The sequence below is a fragment of the Megalobrama amblycephala genome, linkage group LG21 (assembly GCF_018812025.1).
Source record: "Megalobrama amblycephala isolate DHTTF-2021 linkage group LG21, ASM1881202v1, whole genome shotgun sequence".
NCBI lineage: Eukaryota > Metazoa > Chordata > Actinopteri > Cypriniformes > Xenocyprididae > Megalobrama > Megalobrama amblycephala.
The window spans coordinates 26,486,163-26,512,587 of NC_063064.1; the positions used below are offsets into that span (position 1 = coordinate 26,486,163).

Below are 26,425 nucleotides of genomic sequence, written 5' to 3' on the forward strand. Positions count from 1 at the left end.
GTTGAGCCTCAATAAGCTCTCAAAACAAAAACGTGAGGAAAGGGTTTGATTTCATTTCATGTACTTTTTCCATTCAGGTGTCCAATGTGACATACTATTATAGTATTGATTGTGACCTGAGAGTCAAGGGAAGATTTGCACTTATGAGAAGAACAGATGTCTGCATCATAGTCCCTTACTAAAAAGGACGCCACAGGCAGAATTGCTACATCATCCCTACAATCAAAAAACAATGCCATCCTTAAATAAACACAAGCACATAAAAAAGGCCTCCGGAAATGGGAACGGAGGAGAAGCGCTTTGTCAGCGACACATAGATTTTCAAAGTGCTGAAGCCTGAGACTAGCGGGTTTTCCACGAGAGTTCCTGTCTGTATCCTGTAACATGTCGACAGCTAATTTATGGCCACAGACATCCAGGAAGGTGATCTCTGGTGGCCCCTGGTGATGGGAAATAAATGACTAAATAAATAAATGACTAAATAAATAAATAAATAAATAAAAATTATTAAATTAAATAAAAAAAAGAATTAAAGTAAATAAATGGCTGATCAAAAAAAAAAGAAAAGAAAAATAATAATAATAATAATAATAATAATAATAATAATAGTAACAACAACAACAACAACAACAACAATAATAATAATAATAATAATAGTAACAACAACAACAACAATAATAATAATAATAATAATAATAATAATAAATAAATAAATAAATAAATAAATAAATAAAATGACTAAATAAATAAATAACGGCTAATTTATGGTCACTGACATCCAGGAAGGTGATCTCTAGTGGCCCCTGGAGGTGATAGGAAATAAATGAATAAATAAATAAATAAAAATTATTAAATGAAATAATAATAATAAAAAAAAGTAAGTAAGTAAGTAAGTAAGTAAGTAAGTAAGTAAATAAATAAATAAATAAATAAATAAATAAATAAATAAATAAATAAATAAATAAATAAATAAATAAATAAATAAATAAATAAATAAGTAAGTAAGTAAGTAAGTAAGTAAGTAAGTAAGTAAATAAATAAATAAATAAATAAATAAATAAATAAATAAATAAATAAATAAGGGGAAATCCAAATAAAAAACGAAAAAAATAAAAATAAGAAATAAAGGAAAAAAAAAAAACCTTGTGACCACAGCATCACAGAAAAATCTTCAAAGCGCTAAATGTCTGAAACTAGCAGCTTTTCGGCAAAAGTTCCCCCCTGTATCCTGTGACATGTTGACGGCTAATTTACAGTCATGGACATCCAGGAAGGTGATCTCTTATGGCCCCTGGAGGTGATGGGAAATGTCCTGGTGAAAGCCTCTGACTGCTGGGCTATCACAACAGAGGCTAAGGGGTCACGGCACGGCAGAGGTGCTCGTGGAATTGTTCCCCTATTTCCTCTGAGGCAGACGGAAAGGAATGCTAAAAGTGACAGAAGCCATTGTGAGGAAGTTCTATCCCTCGGCTACTCTCCCGCTGATGCATATGTTTACCGCCCGCTGCTGGGTCTCTATAGCGCTGCCTCAGTGCTTGTCACTCCAACCTATGGGACCTGAAGAGCCTGCATGACTGTTGCTTTTGTAAAATGGAAAAGTTTATATATAGAATGACTCTTTTCACACCATTCATCCTATAAGACCAATAAGAGCCAATGCATGAGAGAAAACCAACATTAGTGTTAGATTTGGCATATTCTTTGGGTGCGATCAGGGCTTCATATGTTCCGTTTCCCAGGCCAGACAGGAAGGAAGCAGGATTAGGATTGAGTCAACATGTTCATCTATTTTGCCCAGTCGCTCTTCCTCTCCATTTACGCAAGCGCTCATCTGAGAATGAGGCGATTAGCTGCAGACAAGCCGCATTGTGGTTTGGTGCACCACACTTTCACCTGGCACCACACACATACGCCCTCCCATGGGAATAAAATGCCAGATGGTTAACCCTTTCAGGACAGGTTCTGTCACCACGGGAAGGAACTCATTCTGAGGGATAGCTGGATGGACAGCTGTCACCGAGCCTACGGGGTCCCAGCTGATAAGCCTTGTAAAATGACAGGCTCAAATACTTTAATAACTGAATAACTGCCCACGTTAACTTCTTTTCTTCCTTTGACTGATGCAAGATCTGTCAAATGAGGAAGGGAAAAAATGTAATGTAATAATAATAAAAAAAATAATAATAATTATAATAATTCAATGTTCTCAACCTTAAAAAGCCATTTGACCAGAACTTCTTGCCTGACTACACTTGACTGTTCTATGAAATAAAGTAGATTTTAGTAAATACAATGAAACTATAATTCATGTTAAAGGTGCCCTAGAATTAAATATTGAATTTATATTGGCATAGTTGAATAACAAGAGTTCAGTACATGGAAAAGACATACAGTGAGTTTCAAACTCCATTGTTTCCTCGTTCTTATATAAATCTCATTTGTTTAAAAGACCTCCGAAGAACAGGCGAATCTCAACATAACACCGACTGTTATGTAACAGTCGGGGTGTACGCCCCCAATATTTGCATATGCCAGCCCATGATCGAGTATTAGTATCAGTATTAACGTCTGGATGTGCACAGCTGAATCATCAGACTAGGTAAGCAAGCAAGAACAATAGCGAAAAATGGCAGATGGAGCAATAATAACTGATATGATCCATGATAACATGATATTTTTAGTGATATTTGTAAATTGTCTTTCTAAATGTTTCGTTAGCATGTTGCTAATGTACTGTTAAATGTGGTTAAAGTTACCATCGTTTCTTACTGTATTCACGGAGACAAGAGAGCCGTCGCTATTTTCATTTTTAAACACTTGCAGTCTGTATAATTCATAAACACAACTTCATTCTTTATAAATCTCTCCAACAGTGTGTAATGTTAACTTTAGCCACACAGCACAGCCTCAAACTCATTCAGAATCAAATGTAAACATCCAAATAAATACTATACTTACATGATCCGACGTATGCAAGCAGCATGCATGACGAACATCTTGTAAAGATCCATTTTGAGGGTTATATTAGCTGTGTTAACTGTGTTTATGCTGTTTAAGGCAAGCGCGAGCTCCGGGGGAGGGGAGCACGAGAATTAAAGGGGCCGCAACCTATATATCGGTGCATAGTTAATGATGCCCCAAAATAGGCAGTTAAAAAAATGATTTAACACTCTGAGGTCTAAAAACGCGCCGGCGCGTTTTGCAGGTTTTTTTTCACATTGCAGCAAAACAGACTTAAAATACTCTGTCATTTGTTGTCATAGAGACATAAGTAATACATCAATTGAAACTATAGAATATCTCCTTTTATTTGTATATACTCAGAGTAAAAACAAAATGTTGTGCTTTTTGTAAAATAAAGAAAACTAACATGATGCGTGATCTCTCATCTCCCTCTGAACGAAGTCCAATCTGATAGTTCTCAGAAAATGAAGTGTAACTTAGTGAATACTAATCACAAAAAATTCATACTTATGTCTAACAAAACGTTGAAATGTCAGGTTTTAAATCGTGCAAGTAAAATCGAAAACAAACATTCTGTGTTTATGTAATCTGTATGAAAAGAGAGCCATGTCAGAAGTCCGTGATTCAGCTCATTACCCACTAATGCGGCCACGCCCACGGAGCCAGCGCTATTCAGACGCAAATTCAGAGACAACACATGCATTCATCATCTCAATCGTGTATTTATTGCCTTGAAAATTGTTTATCTGGATGAAAAAGCCATGGTTAGCGATCTCTGGAAGACATGCAGTAAATTCCTGTTTGTTTTCTTCTATTGATAAGTTTTAAGTGAGTTTTTGTTTCTTTAGCGCCCTCCGGCTGTAGTATGAATTGGTAAACACCATTCATGGAATATCGTCTTCTTCTTAGGTGAATTTGTGGACTAAAATGCACAGAGCGCCCTCCGGCTGCAGTATGAATTGCAAACACCAGCGCTCATAGAGATAACAATGAATATTAAATAAAAAAATAACTCCTCTGTATAGAAAATTGACATAAACATATGAGAATCCTATATTTCTCCAAATGTGCATGCTTTTAAACTAAAAGCCTATATTCAGACTCTTTGCATCACAGAAATACATTATATTTTAAAGTATAATATAAAACCATTATTTTATATTGTAATAACATTTTTCTGTATGTTTCATATACCATGATGGGCTTGAGACATCACAGAAGTTTTTTTTCACAGCCTACCTGACTGAAATGCCTCATTAATATGCAAGTCTTTTCAGGTCATTACTATTCAATTCTTTTGTCTTCACAGGTGAGAATGAGCCATTATTCATGGAGATTCACCCCTCCACGCATACCGTGTTTCTTGGCAAAAAGTGTCTTACAAAAATTAAATCAGTATATTGTTATAAATGAAAGAGTAGTCAGCATAATTTTTACATAATTTTGAAGCAAAAACTCTAGTCTACAACCTTCAATACCCAAAAGTCTTGTGAACACAGATTTAATATACTTTTATTGGCCTTATATCAGTGACTTAAGTTTTTAGTTTTTTCAGTAACCACGCATAAACGTTATTCCTTCAAAAACACAAACATGTACATACATGTTCCTCACATATTATGGTAGCCTAGTTTGTGCTGAATACAGTGTAATGACACTTGTGTCATTAATATGTTTATGAACAACTGAAAAAAGCACAAATGTCAGGGCATGTCAAAACTTCTCCAGGCCCCAAATCAGCCTCAGACTCCAGAGGGTTAAAAAAAAAAAATCTATTGGGTATTTTGAGCTGAAACTTCACAGACACATTCAGGGGACACCTTAGACTTATATTACATCTTTTAAAAAGAAGTTTTAGGGCACCTTTAAATAAATATTAATTAAAATAAATCAAATTTGAATGAATAAATAAATAAATAAATAAATAAATAAATAATGACATAAGGGCGAGTAAATGATAATGAGTTTCACAACTATGAATTCAGTTAATATTCAAAGAGACTTTAGCATGAGCTATAAGCAAACAAGGCAATGGTTATGCTGATTTCCCAAATGGATAGGAGTGATTGTACGTGCGTTACTTGGTAACATGCAATGGGTTAGGACTGCTTAGGAAAGATCTGTTATCCTGAATGTGCGGCATTTGCATAGTATCACCCAGATTCCTTTTTAATACCTTGTAAATTTAGTTCCTTCAGTTTCAAGTGTCTTTAGCAGTCATTATTACACAGTCTAATGCACTTATAGCTAATTCCCTTATATACTATCCAACATTCATTGATTCTGACATCAGGATACATGCCAGTATTCTGTCCAGATTGGAAAGAGGAAGGACCGGATAGACTGAAAGGAAGGAAGCAGGGCAAGATAGAGCAGATAGTAAGAAGAGGCGGCTAAGATTAAAGGGTTAAAAGGTTTCACTGAGGCGATTTAGTGACTCCCTGTTAGCCGTTAATCGGCTGAGGGAGAGATTACCAACAACTTGACCGTGACAGTGGCAAAAAATTTCTTTTTAAATATTCCAGAACTGAGTGAAAACAGAAAGGTGCATGAAAATTTCCAAGGTTTCAACAAATACAGTGGTTCAAGTGGTTGTCACTCTCACTCATGGGGAGAAGACGGCTGAACCCCTTACAACTCCAAAACCAAATTATAATCAGCGACTCGGTATTAAACACTTTTTTTGAAGCAGAGCAGAGCCTGAAAGAAACGACGAAAAAACGACCATTTAAATTACAGGTATGGAAAAATTCAGCCCTATGAATAGTTTACAGTACTGGAGGCGAATGAGGTAACCGTGCAATCAGACCTGGCATGGAAGGTAACTGTCAGATGATTTACAACCCAAACCTTGCCAACTTCAAGACACAATGTTGAACAAATACTTCTGCGTATAAGGAATGATGTGTTGCTGTAGGGTCCACCCTCACGAAGACCTGCGAAATGAGCTTGCTGGCTCATTTTTGCTAGAGTTTGAAGATTAGTAGGAAAGAGAGTTCATGACATCTTGAAACGTTCTTCTGGTAACCATCAGTTCAAAATGTACACTATAGGGTGTAATGAGTAATGAGCAATTTAACATTTATAAACTTAAATAAAACAATATTTCAAAAAAGGCATTGAGTGAACATCAGCAGCTGTACTGCAAAGTGTTCATTCACAAGAACATAAAGACTAATTTGTCTTCAAATAATAGCCTAATTGCATTTGCAGAAAGTCATTAAAGAGTGCTACAATTCACTTTCCTTTTTATTTCCAGCTGGGTGGCTGAAGGTTCCTAAAAGCTGGTTTGATCAATGATGTGCAAGAAACAAGTTCATGACATTTTTTGATTTATCGATGCAATTCCCCAGAGCTCGACTTGTTGAACTCGCTTTACGTTCTCAATCAGAAACTTTGAATTGATATTGATTTACCATGTTGCTACACCATCAATTAAGGAGACTATGTTTTATTTTATAATGATCAATATCAGACCTTTAGCTCGCTTATAAGTCAGCCAGTCCATTAGGAAACATTGGCAATGCAGCAAATTTTCTCAGCTAAAAAAAATACCAGCATAAAACAGCATGAATTTCCATGCTGGTTTATGCTGGTCTAGTTGGTGGACCATTGCCAAAAATGCTAGTTAACCACCATAGTTTTTTCTGGTTAATCTGGTTGACCAAGGTTGATACTGTGGGAACAAATGTTTGTCTAAAACAGACAGTGTCTTCGAATAAATCCCTTCAATGACACTCCGTGCGAGTCTCTCGTTGCGTTTTAGATATACAAAGCATCCCGATTAGCTTCCAGCAGGAGCAGGGTCGTAGGGTTATCATAGCACCGCATTCAGACGTCCAGTAGACATGGAGGGTCACAGGCTGCTCAACCGCATCCAATGATAGTACACCCAACACTTCAACCTCATCCTCTTGTCTGCTGCAGATAAACAGTCTCCATCTTTAACTTCAGCTCTAGATAACACCACATCAACCAGAATGCTGCAAGTGCCAAACAAAACCAGAGATAAATGAGAGGATTTCTCTGAGACTATGATGTTAAAATTGTATTATGATGCCCTTGGTGGCCCCCTCATCCTGACCAAATTCATCTCTGACGCAGTTTGCAGTCAGCGTAATGGACTGTTGTACAAGCTGACTGATGCGAAAGAGATTTGGCAAGATTTGGCAGTTGCTATTGATTTTCTTAAGAGAAATGCAAAACAATAAGTAGTACTCTTGATTTTCTCACTCCATTAAACATGAGTGAATTGCTGTTGACCATTGAGGATTGTATTTTAATAGCAACACAAATATACCTTTCAGTATATTAAGACTTTGAAAAATGAGCTTAGAATCAGAAATATGGAAACAGAAATGCATAAAACACACAATTTCATTTCTGAGGTAGTGTTTCTGTAATCATATGAGAGCAATATAATCCTCTTTATCCTTAAACTAAAACCCAAATACCTGTTGCTTGGATCATTCCAGCATAAAACCTGATCTCTGCATGCACTCCTCTCACTATTTTTTTTTTTTCCTTTCAATACTTGTGTTTTTCCTGGAAATTTTGGATGTTCCAAATCCACTAAAAATCCTACAATGCATTTGAACAGCAAGGCCAAGACCATAACATGTTTTTATGAGGATTTCAGATCTTTTCATTAAGTTTAACCATGATTTTTTTAAAGAAGACCAAGCTTCTGCGCACATACACACTCAAACACGCAAACCTATAGACTAAACACGTAAATGAACGGAATGCAAGAATGCATTAAAGGTATTCGGTTTTCAGTAGGAAAGGTGTCATTTAAGCGGCCCCCAAAGTAATGAAATTTTACAACAGAAGTGACTCAATCAAAAACCAACTTTAGCTCGATAATAATTTTCCTATTGTCACTGTGAAGCTTCTTTGAAACAATATGTATTGTGAAAAGCGCTATATAAATGAAGATGACTTGACTTGATTATGGTGGGCCATTTGGATGAACTCTACAAATCATGTCCAGGTCATATTTAACCACAAAATGGAAACGTTATATTTTGCATAAAGAAAATGACCTGGTCTTTTGCACTTTTACAGAAGGTCACAGTGCAAACATTTTCACAATAAGGACATTTTTTTCCAATTTTTGATTTTTTTTGGTGTAATTCTCATTAAACTTTAAAGTTTTTGGAATTGGGAGAAATGTAGTGAAAATGTGGAGAAACTTTAAGCAAAATATAATGTATACGCCTTTAGATTCAGATGTGAAGTATTACCCAGACATGTTCTTGACCGGTTCACTCATGCACATTCCATACAAGACAAAATTTTGTTTTGCACTCCTAAATTCCTTTATCTTACCCCATATACTTTTTTACACTCCAATGAGATTTGGATACCCAACAAGCCCAATTCCTCCCACAGAAGTGCACTTATAGGTCTGTTCTCAGGAGAGGGAAGCTGAGAAAAGAAAGCTCTCATCCATCATCAGAGGTCTACCCGGATTAACCAGGCCTCATAACTTCCCAGTGCCGAACAGTGGTGTAAACTTTCCCTCCCTGCCTTTTATCATCCGAATCCCAACCATCCATTCTCTATATCAGCCATTAGGAGTATCCTTGGGTTGACCTCACACTTCCAATTAATAACAAAAGAATAAGCCACCACCACCTTCTTAAAGTGCATGCACAGACAGGGGTTTCATGCAGATGTAATCTATTACCCAAGGTGCAATGGGAGTAGAATGGTATGAAAAAGAGGACAGAAAGAAACATCTACTACTACTACTACTACTACTACTACTACTACTACCTAGACTCACTGCAAGAAACAGGAAATGGAAGCCTACAGTTCAAGCTCAAATGAACATCTTTTTCTAAGATGGTAAATAATCTAGGAATAGGCATAGATTGTATGAGGGGGCAATTTCTTGACAATATTGAGACATCTCTACGAAATATTGATTATGAACGGTAGCGCATAATGTTAAAGGAGCATCATCTAACAAACCCATTGCATTCAACCTTCTTCCTCCAGGAAGCAGCTAACCACAGTCAGGCCTGTCAGATATCCCAAAATATCTCCCCCAACTCATAAACCTCCAGCCCCTGAGGCTCAGGTCTCACACGTTTGGGGTGAAAGATAAACAGCGAGAGGAAAGAGTGACAGTCCAATAAATTAACTCCCATCTAAGGAGCTCGTTTATCTTTACCATCTCTCCCCTACCAGCAATCTCAACCCTCAAAGTCTTGAACCTGTCAGAGCTCATTCCAGTAACACATGATTGACAGATGAAACACCCAATCAGGCTTGACTGGCAGGCAGGACATCCTAAACCATGACCTAACGGTTGACATCTCACCTCCAGCAGTCAGGTTGCTAGACTGCCGTAAGATGAAGACATGAGATACTGCTGTATTCCCCCCCCACATATTCTGAGTTAGCGTCTCGGTTAACCGGAAAATATTCGATTTTTTCCATGGCTTCATACTTTAAGTTGCAAAAACTTAAGCCATCGTCTTAATAAAAACCCAAAGGAAACCATCGTCAACAAGTCAGTATGTGGTAAAACAACAACGAATCAGAGCCTTCGTAATTAAAAGCGAACTATGCTATATAATGAAGTACCTATGGCTAAGAATCTCCAAAGCCCATTGAGTTCCAGTGGAGGGGAAAATGAGAGTTGTTCCTAAATCTTGGAGGCAAAGATCTCTCTATCTGGGTCTCTGGTCACGGTTCAGCAAGATCAAGTGAAGAAGAACCTCCCTTTTTCTCACACTCCTTTGTGGGCTCCAAGTTTTTGAGAATTAAGCATAAAATGAGCGTAACCGTCTCCATTGAGAATGCCCCCTTGTCCAGCGAACGAGATTAATGAAATTCCCACACAGTGCCAAAGCGAACAAATACCTAGCGTCACTGAGTTAGCCATTAATACGGCTTGTTATTGTTGGCTTCGTTTTTACAACAAAACGGCGAAACCCTCATAAAAGCTCATAAATTTCGATCACAACGGCAATATTGAGAGGCCACGTCAAGGTAATTTCTCTGATTACTGTCAAACTGATCACGGTTAGATGAAATCTGAATATGTTTTTAATAATGGCCATGTATTTCAACTGAAAACTAACCAAATTTGACTTTAAATTAGCAGGTTGTGAAGTAACTTGTGTGCAAAACCCCAAATCTCCCAAGTAATTTTCTATCGCAATATCAGCAAAGCTACCTGCAGCATCGGCGTGTAATCCGTCTTACTCTTTTCATGTTAAAATCTCGGCTACATCCTTCAGTCAAGATAGCAGAGTTTAGCCTCTCTTTCTCTGGGTGATATGCTAATCATATTTGGGAAAGAGCCAATGATTTTTTTTCCTCTTGTTTGTTGTGTTTCGCTTGACTTTTCTTCTGCAGCTCTTCCAGAGATAACAGTGCGCTAAAACGGAGTAAAAGAGAGAGACCGCCGAGGTGCCACCCCATGATGTTCAGCAGAAAACATTTTAATTGCTTTAGCAATTAAGCAAGATGAGTCAAAAACCGAGCATGCCTGAAAATTCCCACAGCAAGACGTTAATCTACCTCCTCGGGCAAAACTGTTCCTCAATGGAACAAGTCAGTGAGAGAAAGGAGGTGTTTGGTTTTCTAAGAGAGGAGAGCTGCGCAAAATAGAGAAATTAAAAGAGACAAGTTCTGTGTTAATCTTCGTCAAATAGTATATCCCTCTGCGCTTAGATTCAAACATATGAATTCCAGTCTGCAAAGTTTTGTTGGACCTATTCAGCCAATAGCATCAAGACGGCATTACAGTTTCTTCTTGAGTTTCTAAATGCTGGCTCAAATATTTAAAATCTGATGCTTCTGTATGTAAATGTACAGTATAAACTAGAAAGGAATGACCTAAAAAGGAGATGTCTACCAAACATCTAATGAAGATATCCCAGTTACTGTCATGCACTGGTGCTCTTTGCATGTGCACTGAATCAGAGCGAACACACACAACACACACACACACACACACACAAATGAGCACAATCTGGGTGGTACATTAGAGAGAGGGGAACGGTATCAGTCTCCAACATCTTGTTCGACAGATTACAGCACAAAGCATTTCATTAAAGGGATTAAGTCGTAATTCAATCCACCATGGATTCACTGCTAACTCCGGCTTATGGATCGTAAATCCCAGTCTTTTGGCTGAACATCTCTAAAGAGTGCTTTCCTGTAGCCTGCATACAATATGAAACATATTTAAGACAATTTAGATGTATTCCTCTACCAGCTTTCCTTAGAGACATGAAAAAAAAATTTAAATTGACCATTTACTTAATAAATGTCCACGTCTTAATGTGCTAAGTTAAGGGCCCAATATACTTCAAGCTAAATCGAATAACAAAGAGTGACGTCATTTTGAGCAAAATTAGGCCAAAACGAAGTTCGTTTGGAGTTTAAAACAGCTTTCTAAAGCGAACTTTCCAGAAAAGTTCACTCCGGCTGGAAACCGCCTTCGTACTACCATTGGTCCGTGCCGATTACAAAATAGGTAGGTGTTCTCTGAAGCTCCGCCTTCTTTGATGTCTTCCAGTTAATTTCTTCTGTTCAATATTGTTGAAATGAAACATGGTCCGCGGATAGACACCTGCTTTCAAACTCTCCCATGTGTATCTGTGTAAGTGCTTGGTGAAGAGCGTCAAAGATTTCAATTTTACAAGTTTTTGAAGTGTTGATCATTGTAGCCAATCATCTGTTGAGTGCATGAACACAATGGCCAATCAGAGGCGTTTAAGTTAGTCAGAATCCGTTAAAAAACGCTTATATTGCTAGGGTGGAAATGCTGGTATCGTCACATTTTTACAAATTTTATACCAGCATTTCATCTAAAAAAAAAATATATATATATATTATTGATAGTATGAAGACAATATGACCAGGTTTCAATAAGAAATTCATCAAAGCAGCTATTTTGGATTTGAAAATTAAGTTAGGCATAACACATTCTGAATATGTGAAATGTCGCTGAGTATGTAAATCCTTAATCATTTTGAGTTGTAATGGCCTCTTCTATCAACTTCATAAAAGAACTAATTTTTGTCCGTTTAATTGGCTGTGAAAGTACTGTTCTACTGAGAGACTTTTGACTAGCTATGGGAGAAAACGGTCTTGTTCAAATCAAAATAATAAACGTGTGAACTCTAAATCAAGTTGGACTCCATCTGGGAACAGATCTCTCACAGAACTGAACTCGAGTCCAAAACCAACCCTCCGTTTCTGCATACAGCCGAGCCATTATAAGCACAACTGGAAATAATACAATCACCTACAGAGACGTAGCAAGAGAAACAAATCGAAGTCTATGTTGAGAAGTGCATGGGCCTGAGATGACAAGTTTTAAACACATCATATTTTCCAGCAGTTTCCGTGTCCACCGGTTCGACAGTCACGCGTGATGTGATGACCGTTAAACAGTACTGGACTTGCGTGCCCTCTTAACCGTAGCTTGTCAAAATTAAGAACCGGATCATAGAAGAGGTCGTCCATCTAGCTTCACTTGAAGTTTCCAGCAATTAATTCTGTCACATAGAGTAAAGAGCGGTGAAGACCTTGGCTGCAGCGGACCGGCCACAAGATCTTGTAGTGCTTTTTCCTGCATTCTAATGAAATGCCATAAATCAGAACAGATGAAGGCTGTTAAAGTCACCTCTCAGTTGTTAGACGCCGTTGGCTGATGCCAGCTTTGTAACTCCAAGCAAATTGTTAGTTTTTTCCAGGGCAGAACAGGGACCGCTTTGGCAAAGCATGCTGGCACATAACCGTGAGAGGGCTGTGACGCAGATCTGTCATGGCTGGACAAATACGTCTTGATCTAGAGCAGGTTTGGGCATCAGGTAAGAGATTTTTGGCACGAATGCATGTTGTAATTTGATTAACATAATCAGTAATGGCACCATGACTTAGAAACTTGCTCAAGCAAAACATACCTCACCATCACCATAATAATAATAATAATAATAATAATAATAATAATAATAATAATAATAATAATAGTAATAACAGTAATAATAATAATAATAATAATAATAATAATAATAATAATAATAATAATAATAATAATAATAATAATAATAATAACAACAACAATAATCTAAAATATTCACACTTTTTAACTAAATCCTAACTAATGGCATTCTTCAGACACCCACCAAATGGAAAAGAAACACTGTTCATAGGTCAAGTAATTTAAGGTGTAGTTTGCTAAAATACATAGAATTTTAAGATCAAAAGTTAGATAAGAGTGAAAGAAAATATGAAATTGCAGTAATAGCATAATAATAATAATAATAATAATAATAATAATAATAATATTAATATTAATATTAACTATTACTATTATTATTGAATATCATTAATACAATTTTGTTTTTATAAGTTTATTGTTGCTTTATCATCATCATCATCATCATCAGTAGTAATAAATGCTAATTATAAACAGTTTAATATTTTAATAATTTTAATACTATTAAATACAAACAATTTTATTTGAAAATAATAATAATAATAATAATAATAATAATAATAATATTATTATTATTATTAATATTAATATTAATATTAAATAAAAGTATATAAAAACATTAATCAGTAAAATGTGTTTATATTAATATTTAATTTATTTTAATATGTATTATTATTATTATATTATATTATATATTAATAATATTAAATAAAATTATATAAAAATATATTAATATTAACAATTTTATTTTACTATTTCATTTATTTTAATATGTATTATTATTATTATTATTATTATTATTATTATTATTATTATTATTATTAATAATAACAACTATTACTATTATTATTGAATATCATTAATACAATTTTATTTTATAAGTTTATTGTTGCTTTATCATCATCATCATCAGTAGTAATAAATGCTAATTATAAACAGTTTAATATTTTAATAATTTTAATACTATTAAATACAAACAATTTTATTTTAATGTATTATTATTATATTAATAATAATAATAATAATAATAATAATATTAAATAAAAGTATATAAAAATATATTAATATCAGTAAAATAAAATTGTTTATATTAATATTTAATTTATTTTAATATGTATTATTATTATTATTATTATTATTATTATTATTATTATATTATATTATATATATTAATAATATTAAATAAAATTATATAAAAATATATTAATATAAACAATTTTATTTTACCATTTAATTTATTTTAATATGTATTATTATTATTATTATTATTATTATTATTATTATTATTATTGTTATTGTTATTGTTATTATTATTATTATTATTATTATTATTATTATTTAAACAAGAAAAACAAACATTATTATACAATTAAATAATACAAAAATATTTTAATAATGTTTTATAATTATTATATAAATAATCTCATTAATAAATGTTTTTTATTTTACTATTTTTTAAATTTATATTTTTAATATTAATTATTATTATTATTATTATTATTATTATTATTATTAAACAAGCAAAAACAAACATTTTATTTTAATATTTATTATTATTTTTTATTTTTATTTTTATTATTATTATTATTATTTTTTTATTAAAATGTTTTAGATTTTAAAAATTTAAAAACAAACACAGATAATATCAAACATCAAACATATCTACACTCGTCTCATTTATTGTTACTTATATAGGCCCGCCTAGCCAAAATTACTACTTTCAGTTATAACAATATTCTGGACCAAAATGAAACCATTCTAAAGTGGTCTGATTATTGATTATGTCTCAGGAATCAATTAAAGGGCGATGAGGAACTTATGAACTTGGCCTTAAAGGGATGTAAACACACATACATGAGAACAAACCTTGCCTGGCCTTTTAAAGGAGTTCCTCTGACATTCATTTTCCCCAGGAGTGTCATTAGAAGCTGCTGAGTCTCTACTCATCATTGTTTATCTCTACACTGCTAATTAGTTCCAATCAATTAAAGTTGCTCAATTCTGCGTCACTGGGACAAGCGTTGCTCTTTTTGCTTCTATATGCATGATGAACATTATGAACAGTTTAGTACTGGACTATCACTAACACTGTATTATAACAAGGTGCAACACAAAGCATCAAATCACATTTCTATGAATTTTTATTTTTATTTGTTTAATTAAAAATTTTTTTTGTCTTAACCAGCCATCAGAAGCCTAGAAAGAAAACTCGACCCTCGAAATCCATCACATTAGACCAAGTTAGAGCAAAGTGACATTATTATTTCCGTTGGGTGGGTTGGTTTGTGATTTCCACACATTGTAAAAACATGTCAGTGAGTCATGAATATGATGCAATATGAAAATAACTTTCCAAAAAATTATTTCTGAAAGTGCTGGTATATTTAAATAGTCCATCATCATCACCACAGCTGTTCTACTGACTAATTGATGGAGTTATTAGTCATTTCTTACAGAAAATAAACCAGGAGAAGTGGGTGATGACAATCATAATCCCGAGGCAGCGGTCACACACTTACACGTTCACACAAACGCAATCCCTGTGAGTCAGGATATGTTCTTAATGGCATTGAGAATAAAAATGATGGCTTCCACACACATCTGGAGCACAGCCTGATTATACACTTGCTTCACGACACCCAAGAGTCACCAGCACACATTTACTCAACAGCCAGAGTATAGACTGTTACTCAACGCTCACATTAACACGTGTGTGCACGGAAGATAAATTCTAAACATGTCCAAACAGGACCGACGTAGCAGGAAGATTGCTGAGGCATCAACCTTAGGGTCTGGAGGGAAATCTGATTCCTACTGTATCCCCATCCTGGACAACCACACAAACACACACACACACACACACACCATAGTAAATACAACTCCTGCCTCCTTCCATGCACGCCACCCTCCTTTGCAATCTCTCTCTGCTCTCGTCTTTGTGTGTGCAAGTCTACTGCCGTCTTCCCCTCACTTGTACTCATCCCACGTTTGTGTTTTCCACAGAAAGGAAATGCAAATGTGCCGTTTCCCCACTTCTCTGGGAAACGCCACAGGGCGCCTGGATAGAGAAATTAAACTAAGTCGCCGTGATGCATGCAGCAAAGTGGCAATAAAGTATTCATTAACAACTATTCAGACGCTAAGCGGGGCAACAAGTGGTCAAGTTAAGAAGTTAAACAGGGACTTTATGCGGTAAAACCTCCCCTGGGCTTATATATTTACAAAACAAAAGAGCTCCTTTGACGGGTGTCGCGGAGCAATGCACCTTGCTTGGGGGAAAACGGGCTTGTGTGAATGGGACTCGGAATAAAGTGCGTTTACCTGCTGAGTGGCTTTGCTTTGATGAGAGAGGAGTGGGTAAAAACAAACACCATCCGAGAAAAGGCCCATCATGTTGCATTTTGAGGACTCTGGTCTTGGCCAATAGATGCACGCTCTATGTTCTGAAGGAGTTTGAAGGTGAAATGACTTGCATGCCAAACCCTTCATTAAGAAAACAAATTGAAAACTTAAAAAAAAAGATACTTTGGTTATATGGTACATCTGGAGTGGAACCAAATTAGCAATAGACTGATATAAAGTTAATTGGACAGATTAATTAGACAACGTGTGGCCATTTGGAAATTATCTACATCAGTCATTAACAACATTTGTTGTTAATTATATAACTATACAATATTATAAAAAAAATAATAAAATAAAATATACAAAACCTAAAAAATAAAATATTACAAATATTTAAAAAAAAAGTAAAAATATATTAAATTATATTTTATTTTATTATAATAAAATCAAAAATAATAATAAAAAATAACAACATTTAAAAATATATAAATAAATAAAATTGTTAAAAAAAATACAAAATAAAATAAAATAAAATACACCCTGCTCTCTAGATGGCCACTCAAAAATACACATTGGTCAAATAATATTAAAAACCAAGTTCTAAACTGGCTTGAATTTTGATAAGACATTTATCCCCCATTTATCCCCCATTAGTTCTCAAAGATCTTGATGCTAGTTTAATGGCATATGTTGTCTTGATTCAGAATGCCATAAAAAAAATAAATAAATAAATAAATAAAAAATAAAATATGAATCAGCATGAGCAATGCATTTGACTTCCATTATGTGACATATTTCTGCGTCAAACAGAATATTTAGGGCAAAATAATATAGGGTGGACACAACTAAATTGAAATTAATACAATTATTTGGTTATTTTACCATTTTAAAGCTACCAAATTATATTTTTTAAATAACAAATGAATCACACACAATAACCAGGGACAATTATTAAAAAAAAATTTGTAGGGTTAACTTTGAATTTATGTCTTCAAGCTACACAACACAAATTCAGACATTACAAGTGCTACACACTCTTCAGGTTTTTTTTTTTTTTTTTTTTTTTTTTGTGATCGATGGCATTCATTTCAAAGTTTTCTTTCTACACAAATTCTGCTGTCCTCATATCTCTCTATACGTTCATAAGTTAGAGGTTAATGTGTATGAGTAAAGTGTGTGTGTTGCTCTGTGGCACACAGTGCAAGGCACTCATTGATGGAAAATAAAGGCCCAGTGCCAGTCACAAGCCCACCCCCAGATCTCCCAGAATGTGAATGAACTGCTGTGAATGGAACGATGAACCCACACAAATGCCCTCTCACCACTCACGCCCGCTCGCCCGCCCTTCTTATGGTGGATGAACGCAGGGGTGAGACGAAACAACAAAAACAACAACAACAACAAGGGATGCGTGAAGCCCCGCCCCATTTTCATTCCAGCCCTAGGTCTGCAATACGCCCCCGACTCCTGGCCAATTCCTCAGTCCACAGGGAACTTAAAAAGTTGATCTTCTCACAAAGCCATACCTCCACCCATTTCCCACCAGGAACAGGGGTGGATTGTGGGTGGAGGGTCAATGGTGGAGAGGGAGGGCCTGGCACAACTTCAATGAGAGCAGATGAGAGCTCATCTCCTTCCATGACAATTGCCACCCACTCGAAAAGCACGCAATGTCGGGTGACTGAAGAACGCGAATCAGCATCTCAATGAAGGCATCAAAGGCTCCTGATGCAGGGGCGGACGCCAAGTTCCACACTTCACGAATTTTGTATCCTCTCCACACCACCATTGGTTGAAATGCTGGGGGACTGATTGAGAGCAAGATTAAAGAAAGCAGGAGGGTTAGAAAACATCTGACGCCATTTTTTTGAAAATGTGAGCAAAGCAACATTTAATGGTTTAGCTTCCTTCTTTAGAACTCATTATACCAGTAGTTTGAACCAATTATGGGTTCCAGACTTATAACAAGTTTCCTCATGTTCAGGTTTAATCAACTGAGAAATGAGCATTATTTTTAGGCATTCACACTGTAAATCAGCAAACTGAAGCAAATCCAGATCATCTCTAGAATCTAAATCTTAATCTGAAAATGTTTGAGATGAGCAGATCGAGTGAGTGAACGACCGACAGCGTACTGATTAATGATGCCCAGCTCATTAAATAGAGCACGCTCTTGACCCCATCCCACAGAGAGGTCAGAGCTTCTCCAAAACTTCACAGGAGGACGTTCTGGGAAAATATGCAAACTCTGAATGATACTGAACTGTAGAATGGCACATTCTCCCTCATATTTTGCATTCAAATGAATCAAACAATCTGCGCAATAAAATGTCTTGTGAACTCTGTGAATTCTACATTTAAAAAAAAAAAAAAAAAATCTAGTTCTGTATAAATTTCTCACTTTCAAATGAGAAAATCCATTCAGTTCTTTATATTCAGATCATTACAATAAAAACAGTGATGTTCTCATTGGTCACTTGACATCACAGCAACTCATTCAGGATTTCTTTATCCTACTATGAAGATCAAAGGTTTATTAAACAAATTATACACTATATAAAACTCAGACATGGTCTAAATTACAGCTCACACTCGATATGAGAGACAATCCTCTGGTCAAGACCTAATTAAGACATGCTAAAATCACCTCTCACCCCCACTGAGCAGTCTCAGCTTATTTTCCACCGCCATTCCACTCACGGCACAAACAAACACGTGTCAGTAATAATCACACACTCTTAATCCCACTAGAACATTATTCTATCCGACACTTTAATCTGAGAATGGTAGCATTAGATCTAAATATACATTTAAATCTACGGTTGAATTCAGAGCCACAGGCACCCATAGAGAGTCAGTTTTCTAGATAAGTGATTTCGGATTTTCAACATTTGGTCATTTGCTGTTGTTGGTGGTTGCATAATTTGTTCCTATTAGAAATAATATATAGATAAATTTCACAAAACATGCCCAGGTCTTTTGTCACCACAAAAAATAAAAATAAAAATAAATAAATATTATATATACCATTAAGAAAATTATATTTTTAGGACCACTAAGAATCTTGTATTTCAGCAATGATAATTTTCATTAGATTCTTATGTATTAAAATATCAGTACAATAAACTAAACTAAAAAAAAAGTTTAAATATTTAAGTAATAAAAATTAAGAAAATGCATTTTAAATATTCTTTTAGTAAGCTAAAAAAGGCCATTATTTTTGTTAATATATCAACATAAAAGGCAAGATAATAAATACTACAATTATGTATAAATAATTTTAATAAATATTATTTTTCACATTACAGTATGAAGAATTGACAGGGAGTGCTTAATTTTAATTGCAAAATCTTAATTTTAAAGATGTACACTCTAAAAAATGCTGGGTTAAAAACAACCCAAGTTGAAAATGGACAAACCCAGCGGTTGGGTTAAATGTTTGCCCAACCTGCTGGGTAGTTTTATTTAAACCAACTATTGTTTAAAAATTGCTATATGGCTAGCTTAAAATGAACCCAAAATACTTGGGAAATTAAAAACCAGATGCAATTAGAGGCAACAATAATAGACAAAAGGTGAATGTTTATTAATAAGCTTTAATATTTTATTAATATAAATTTATTAATAAGCAATTTAATAAATGTTTGTTTAATAATTATTCATTGAACATTAATAAATGTTCATTTCCAACATACTTTGGGTTAATTTTAATTAAGCAATACAGTAATTTTTAAACAATAGTTGAGTTAAATAAAACTACCCAGCAGGTTGGGCAAACATTTAACCCTACCGCTGGGTTAAAACAACCCAATTGCTGGGTTTGTCAATTTTCAACCCAACTTGGGTTGTTTTTAACCCAGCATTTTTTAGAGTGTAGTTTTTCTTTTTGACAGATTTTGTGAAACCCACCGATATTCCTTGGGTGATATTGGGACTACAATGAGAAAAATAATTCACTCCGCTACAAGGACAAGTAAAACATGAATGTGATTTCCTGTGTCACTCTCCAGTGTGGCACATAGAACAGATGGAATGGAATAAAGAAGTGTGGAGCGGCATCTCTGAGTGTTCCTGCTGTGGAAAGATCCCAGTTTTAATCACAGCTGAGCTCTGACAGACGGCGAAACCCAAAACCCCCAGAAGCGCACAGGTGAGAGTCCAGAAGGGAGGCCACGGTAAACCCAACATCACTCTTCCTGTGAGAGCTAAAAGTGTGCACTGCTGCCACCCAAAGAATTTAGAGTATTCGGCCTCCCTGAGATTCCACCGTGTCAACGGTTCAGATGAGAGAAGAGAAAGGAGAAGGGAATTATGGGGAAAGAGAAAAAGAGAGTGATAGACATGAGGAGAGAATGCAGGAGAAATACATAAGGGATAATGTACAGTCATTATCGCAAAATAAACAAGCTGAAAGGGTTTATTTCGTGATAATGACCAGTTGACTCTACACAGCTTATTTCGTGGCTACTAACCAAATAAACAAAACCGATTGAAATATGAAATACTGACCAACATGTAATATTTATTTCAGTTGAAATTATTTTATAATGCGAGAAGGAATTTTAAACTAGTACAGCTGTGAAGAAAATGGGTTGCCTGGGACAATATACAAAAATATTTTACTGCAGAACGCAGTGACCGATCAAAATCAGGTAGGCCAATTCTGAAGTGAACATACATTCACCTATAGTTCCTGTCCCATCAAATGACAAAACACTTCATTAAGTGAGAATCCATACGGAGTCGTCTGTGTATGTGTGCAAGTACGACACTTCATCCTCACCAGGTGTCCACATAAACATCAATCTCCAGCATCTGCGGACATAGCTGCAGTAAATCCCATGGAACACACAAACAGACAGACACACACACACACACACACACACACACACAATCCATGTCCCAAAATGAGAAATTAGGACCACCCATGTGACTTCTGATTTGCAGATGCACATTTAAATCTCCAGTGTTGGACACATCCGACTGTATGAATGACTAGAAGCATCCAGTGCCAATAAAGAGAAAATCTTCCCAAATATAAAAGCTCTATCATCATTTACTCACCCCATATTTCATCCAAATACCAAAAAGGACAACAAATAGAACAAGAAAATACTTTAAGCATAAAAATTCAAGAATTTTGCATTGCAGCAATGATGATTCTCATTGCTTTCTAATTATTGCAGTAATTAAAATGGCAATAAAATATTAACTTTACTAACTGATTGTAAAGTATACTAACTGATACTTTACAATTTAAATAAATAAATAAATGATTAAATAATATTATTTTCTTTGCATTACATTACTTAGAATAGGGGTAAGGTACTTAATTGTCATTCTAAAAATAATATTATTAGAGATTTCATGCTTTTGGCTGAGAGATTCATCATACTGCAGCACTCAGAAGCCTCTCCCTCTATCAACACTCACACTGAACCGGCTGACCTGAAACTCGTGTGAAAGGGCGTGATAATCCGCTGACCTCACTCTGAGCGCTTGCAGTGCATGCTCCGGTTTTTTTTTTAGGTCCAGCTGCTGCCCGTGTCCTGATGAGATGCAAACGGGCTGCATTACGATGCAGATGCACGGATTAGAGCAGAGGTTTGTGGGAAAGAGTCAAGACATCATCATATCACTCCAGATTAATGAACCAAGCCAGCCTGTGCACTCAGATACACTGAATGTGGGTCAATGGTGTTGAGCAACCAAAATTGCTGGTCATATCCCCCCGTTTTAGAGCGGTTCTGTGCAGGTCAGCAGAATCTGATCAGTGCATGAATCAGCTCAAAGCAATTGTTCGGTTTAATATGCAACAGAATCAATATATTTATAAATTGTAATATATGATAAATGGCACCCAATGACTTTTTATGACAGTTAATCAGTTTTGAATTAGTTTGAATTAGTTTGGAAATTACTCAAAAATACACACTCAAGCCATTTTTGCAACTGGTGTTATTTCAAAATCCTATTAAATCATCTTAACATGTTCATATGCACAAATTGCAAGACAAGCAAGAACTAACAAACTCTTTAGAAAACTCTTAGGGGCCAGTAAGTCTGCACTACTTATCTTTACCCAGAGCAGCTATTTTAATACAGGTCTATGACCTGGCCCATTTTGTGCACGGAGGGCAGGAACACCCTCGACAAGGGTTAACGGTCTCACAGTCTCGAATGCCAAAGGCCCTCAAAGAGAATTGGAGCCTCCAGTGTCGCAAGACAGTGTTTTCCTGAAATCTGAACAGCCTCTGAGGAAATGGCTTAGATGGAAAGAAAAAGAAAGAGAGCTAGAATATAAGAAAGAGGGACTCTTCCAAATGGCTCTTTGCCTCTTATCATCCATCTGTCTATTCATCCTTATCAGATCTCCTCTTGAGATCCTCATGTGGTCGCAATGCCAGGTTTGAATGATCATTACCCCTCTCAAATACAATGCGTCCAGTGTTCCTCCTATAAAAGCGGATACTTAAAGGCCTGGAGAACAAATCACTCTCGACTGACTTCATTTCAAATGACCTGATTTTACATGACAGCACAGAACTGTTTATAGAGATTGGATGACATCAGAGGGAGATCACGGACCGCTGAAATAAAAACGAACGCTCAATAGCGCAGCTACAGAAATTAAGTCTCATCATATATTTAAAAGAGCCAATGAGTTTCTGATATACATTTAAAAAAAAAAAAAAAAAAAAGATTTAGTCTAGAAAGTAGTGTTGTACCAAGATATATGGCTCCGCTCGTAAAAATAACCAACTTGCCCATAACCTGTGCATATGAAGTTCTGTTTTCATCATATAAGTGCTGTTTCCCTTGCTGGCAGACGCAAGCTTAATGGCCTTAGCACACTAATTATAGCGTATTACGGCCATATTTGTTATTGTTGCATTGGGTGTAATAGTCAATGAGACGTGTAATGTTCACCACCACTTTGGCCAAAACCGACGCCTCAAAGTAGTTATTTTACGGAATTAAAAATTATATTTGTGGACAACTATGAATCCCACACGTTTGGCATATAGAGGTTAACCACATAAGTAAAAACAAGCTGAGACTGGCATGGGGCTCCCTGGTTTTGTCCAGTTTCCAAGGTTTGATTCTGATGAACATGTAGGTCACTTGTAAACAAGAGATGTTATTTGAAGAACAAAAATATAAAATGACTAACTAAATGTGTCCACTTGTATTTTTAAATGTATAAACTATATGTACATTATGAATATAGTAAACTGCACCACTCAAAGACATGACAATGATCCATGCTGCTTAACTTTGAAATTCTACAGAATATTTCAGAACATTTGTGTGGGGGTTTTCAAAGCAATCTAAAGTAGACCTTTTTTGCTGATCTGACAAAAGTGTTGATGCTTTTGTCACAATATCAAGCAACTGGATTATAGGTAAACTGCTCTAAGATCAGTGTAAAAATGGCATGCATTACCACTTACCACAAATGACCAAATTACTACTCCTTATCTATAAATGGGTAGCTCCATAACACCATAGGTAACACCACTGGACAAGAGCCACCACCGATTTTCCTGACACAAATTTTCTAGTTGGCTTTTTCCTCATTGTCTTTACCCTCGCTTTAAATGTAATAAATCTGCTGGTCTATGGCATAAAAGTAGGATCTGTACATGTTGCATCAATTGAATAAAAAAAAAAGAATGCAGAAATCACCACAGGACTGTTAACTGACCCAATCTACCCATAATCCACCTGGCTAAAATGTTAGTCTTCTCAAACTGGCCTGTTTTGCAGAAGGAAAAAAAAAAAAAAAAAAAAAAAAATATATATATATATATATATATATATATATATATCTCAGCAGAAAATCTACTATGATATCTACTATGAATCTACTATGATTCTGTGCCAATGGATTGTTGCCTGTACAATACCATTTACCTGAGCCAAACTGAAGCAGGCAGCATATTTCACATGCACGTCATTAAAAGCTTTGAAGTCAACTTTGAGCTCTGGTATTGCATCACAACAGTGTGAGCTCAAAGGTGCCACCTATGAATTTTTTAGGGACATCACTCTTTTACACTTATCCAGAGCCACGTTAACTTACTCTAATCAGTCCCAGATACTTTTAGAAAAACAGCAATACTGACATCAGATTAGCAAGTTAAGCCAACACTAGCCAAAGCACCCAGTGGGGCGTGTGTCCGTATAGTTGAAGGGGGTCAGAACCCCCTGGAGCGAGGCTGGCGACACAGACTCCTACGGCTCTAAATCAATTGTTCATGCTGGGTCACCTTTCAATGTTGGGGACAAGACGTGGAATTAAATCACACATTCAAACAGCGTCAGTTTACATTAAATGAGCTGTGACTGTGGTTGATAACCCTCCGTTGGCTCAAAAATTAACTCATGACTGAAAACGGGCATCTGGATGCAGCCAACGGTTTGATTGATCATCACTGAATCAGTGTCATCCCATTTACCATGACAATCCATTTCTACACAGACCAAACAAGATTGGGTTTCTCCTAAAACTGATATGGAAAAAAGGTACCACATCTGCCATTGGTTTAAAAGCCCTCACTGTTGGCATCATGGGAGATTTTCCCGAGGGAAACAACCTTGATGAAGTTCAACACAAGGGGGAAGGAAGTTGCAAAGCTCAAAGAACAATTAAGATGTTTTTGATTTACTCTCCAAGTGGGGTAGAACCGCTTTACTAGAAAAGCGAGCTGCTCTCGTGTGAGGGGTCGCAACTCTTGACCCCTAAAGTGAGTTCAATTTAAGGCATCATAGACAGTTGGACATTCTACTCGCAAAGCAACAAAAATGAACTTCATGAGCCTTAAACTCGCTCAGTTTGGCATGGTATACTTCTGTCACGGAGTTCCTGAGAATAATAGCACCGTAAAGTGGAAAACCTGATAACGTATCTAAGAGCGGTCGACGTATTTACACAGCTAACTTAAACACAGATGGGTTGGGTTTTAGATCTTCAAAGCTTTGAGAACTACTCAAGGAAAGTTTTAGAGAAACGCTTCAATGATCATCTAATGCACACCGATTGAACTCAAATAAGAAGGGAGGTTTATAAGTCTAAAAATGAGCATGGGTTTGACAATAATTAGCACATTCCTGTGCGTGCTGTGAGGCGTTATGGGGCGAAAACAGTAGGCCTGCACTTTGGGGTGGACGGCAGGTGCTGTCTTATGATGAGGTTTGCAGTCGCTCTCCAAAACCAATTAAAAGCGCTAAACGCGAGTTTGGCTCGAGAGCTCTGCGACTGCAGAATCCAAATATTGCTGCTCCCAACTTGATGGGGTATGCAAGTAAGCAACAAATCAGCTTTTTCCTAAGAGAACCCACAAAATGGCAAATCCATGACCCTTTCGACCATAACCACATTAGATCCTGTTGGTAGCAATATTTTATATTTACAATTTACACACCATGGAGCTAAAAGAGGTAGGGGCAGGGTTCTAGCATATACAGCTTCATGAGGTAAAGCGATTCTTGAGGGACCAATGTTTGAAATCCTTCAAAAATGACTGGATCTACAAACATGCTCAGTGGAGTGTTAAATCCGTCTTGATTAAAGCGGAAAAAAAGCCTTGAATAACGAACTGTGCTGGGCGGCTTTCGTAATTAAGTCCACCAGCACATTCTGGTCTGGGAAACAGAGTTTGGCAAATAGAAGAATTGCGTGGTCCCTTCTCTCAAACGGCTAATCGCAGGACGGATCTCCGGGAGTGCAGACCTGGGGCATATTGATGTGCATGGCTGATCTAGACAATTTAACTCTACAAGATGCTTTTAAAACCCCAGACGTGGCCTGGCCAATTGAAAAAAAAAAAAAGCTTATTTAATGGTTTTTGCAGCACATTAGGTTTAGCGAGAAACATTTTTCACTGTATAAGGTTGCTGAATTCGCGATATGGATCTTTTGGTTAGTTCTTGATGTACACTCTTAAAAATTAACATTACAAAAGGGGGTTTTTGCAGCATTGCCATAGATTAATCCTTTTTGGTTCCTTAAAGAACCATTCAGTGAACAGTTCTTAAAAGAACCATTATTTTTTATGTAATCTAAAAAACCTTTTCCCACTATAAATAACCTTCTGTGTAACAGAAAATGAGGTTATTCATGGAAGCATCGATGCCAATAAA

At 35.8% G+C, this 26,425-nt stretch overlaps 1 protein-coding gene across 2 annotated transcripts in view; it reads right to left on the minus strand.

Moving 5' to 3' along the window:
- Positions 1-26,425, minus strand: part of sema3fb (sema domain, immunoglobulin domain (Ig), short basic domain, secreted, (semaphorin) 3Fb) — a 71,701-nt gene that overhangs the window by 41,660 nt on the left and 3,616 nt on the right. The window lies entirely within an intron of this gene.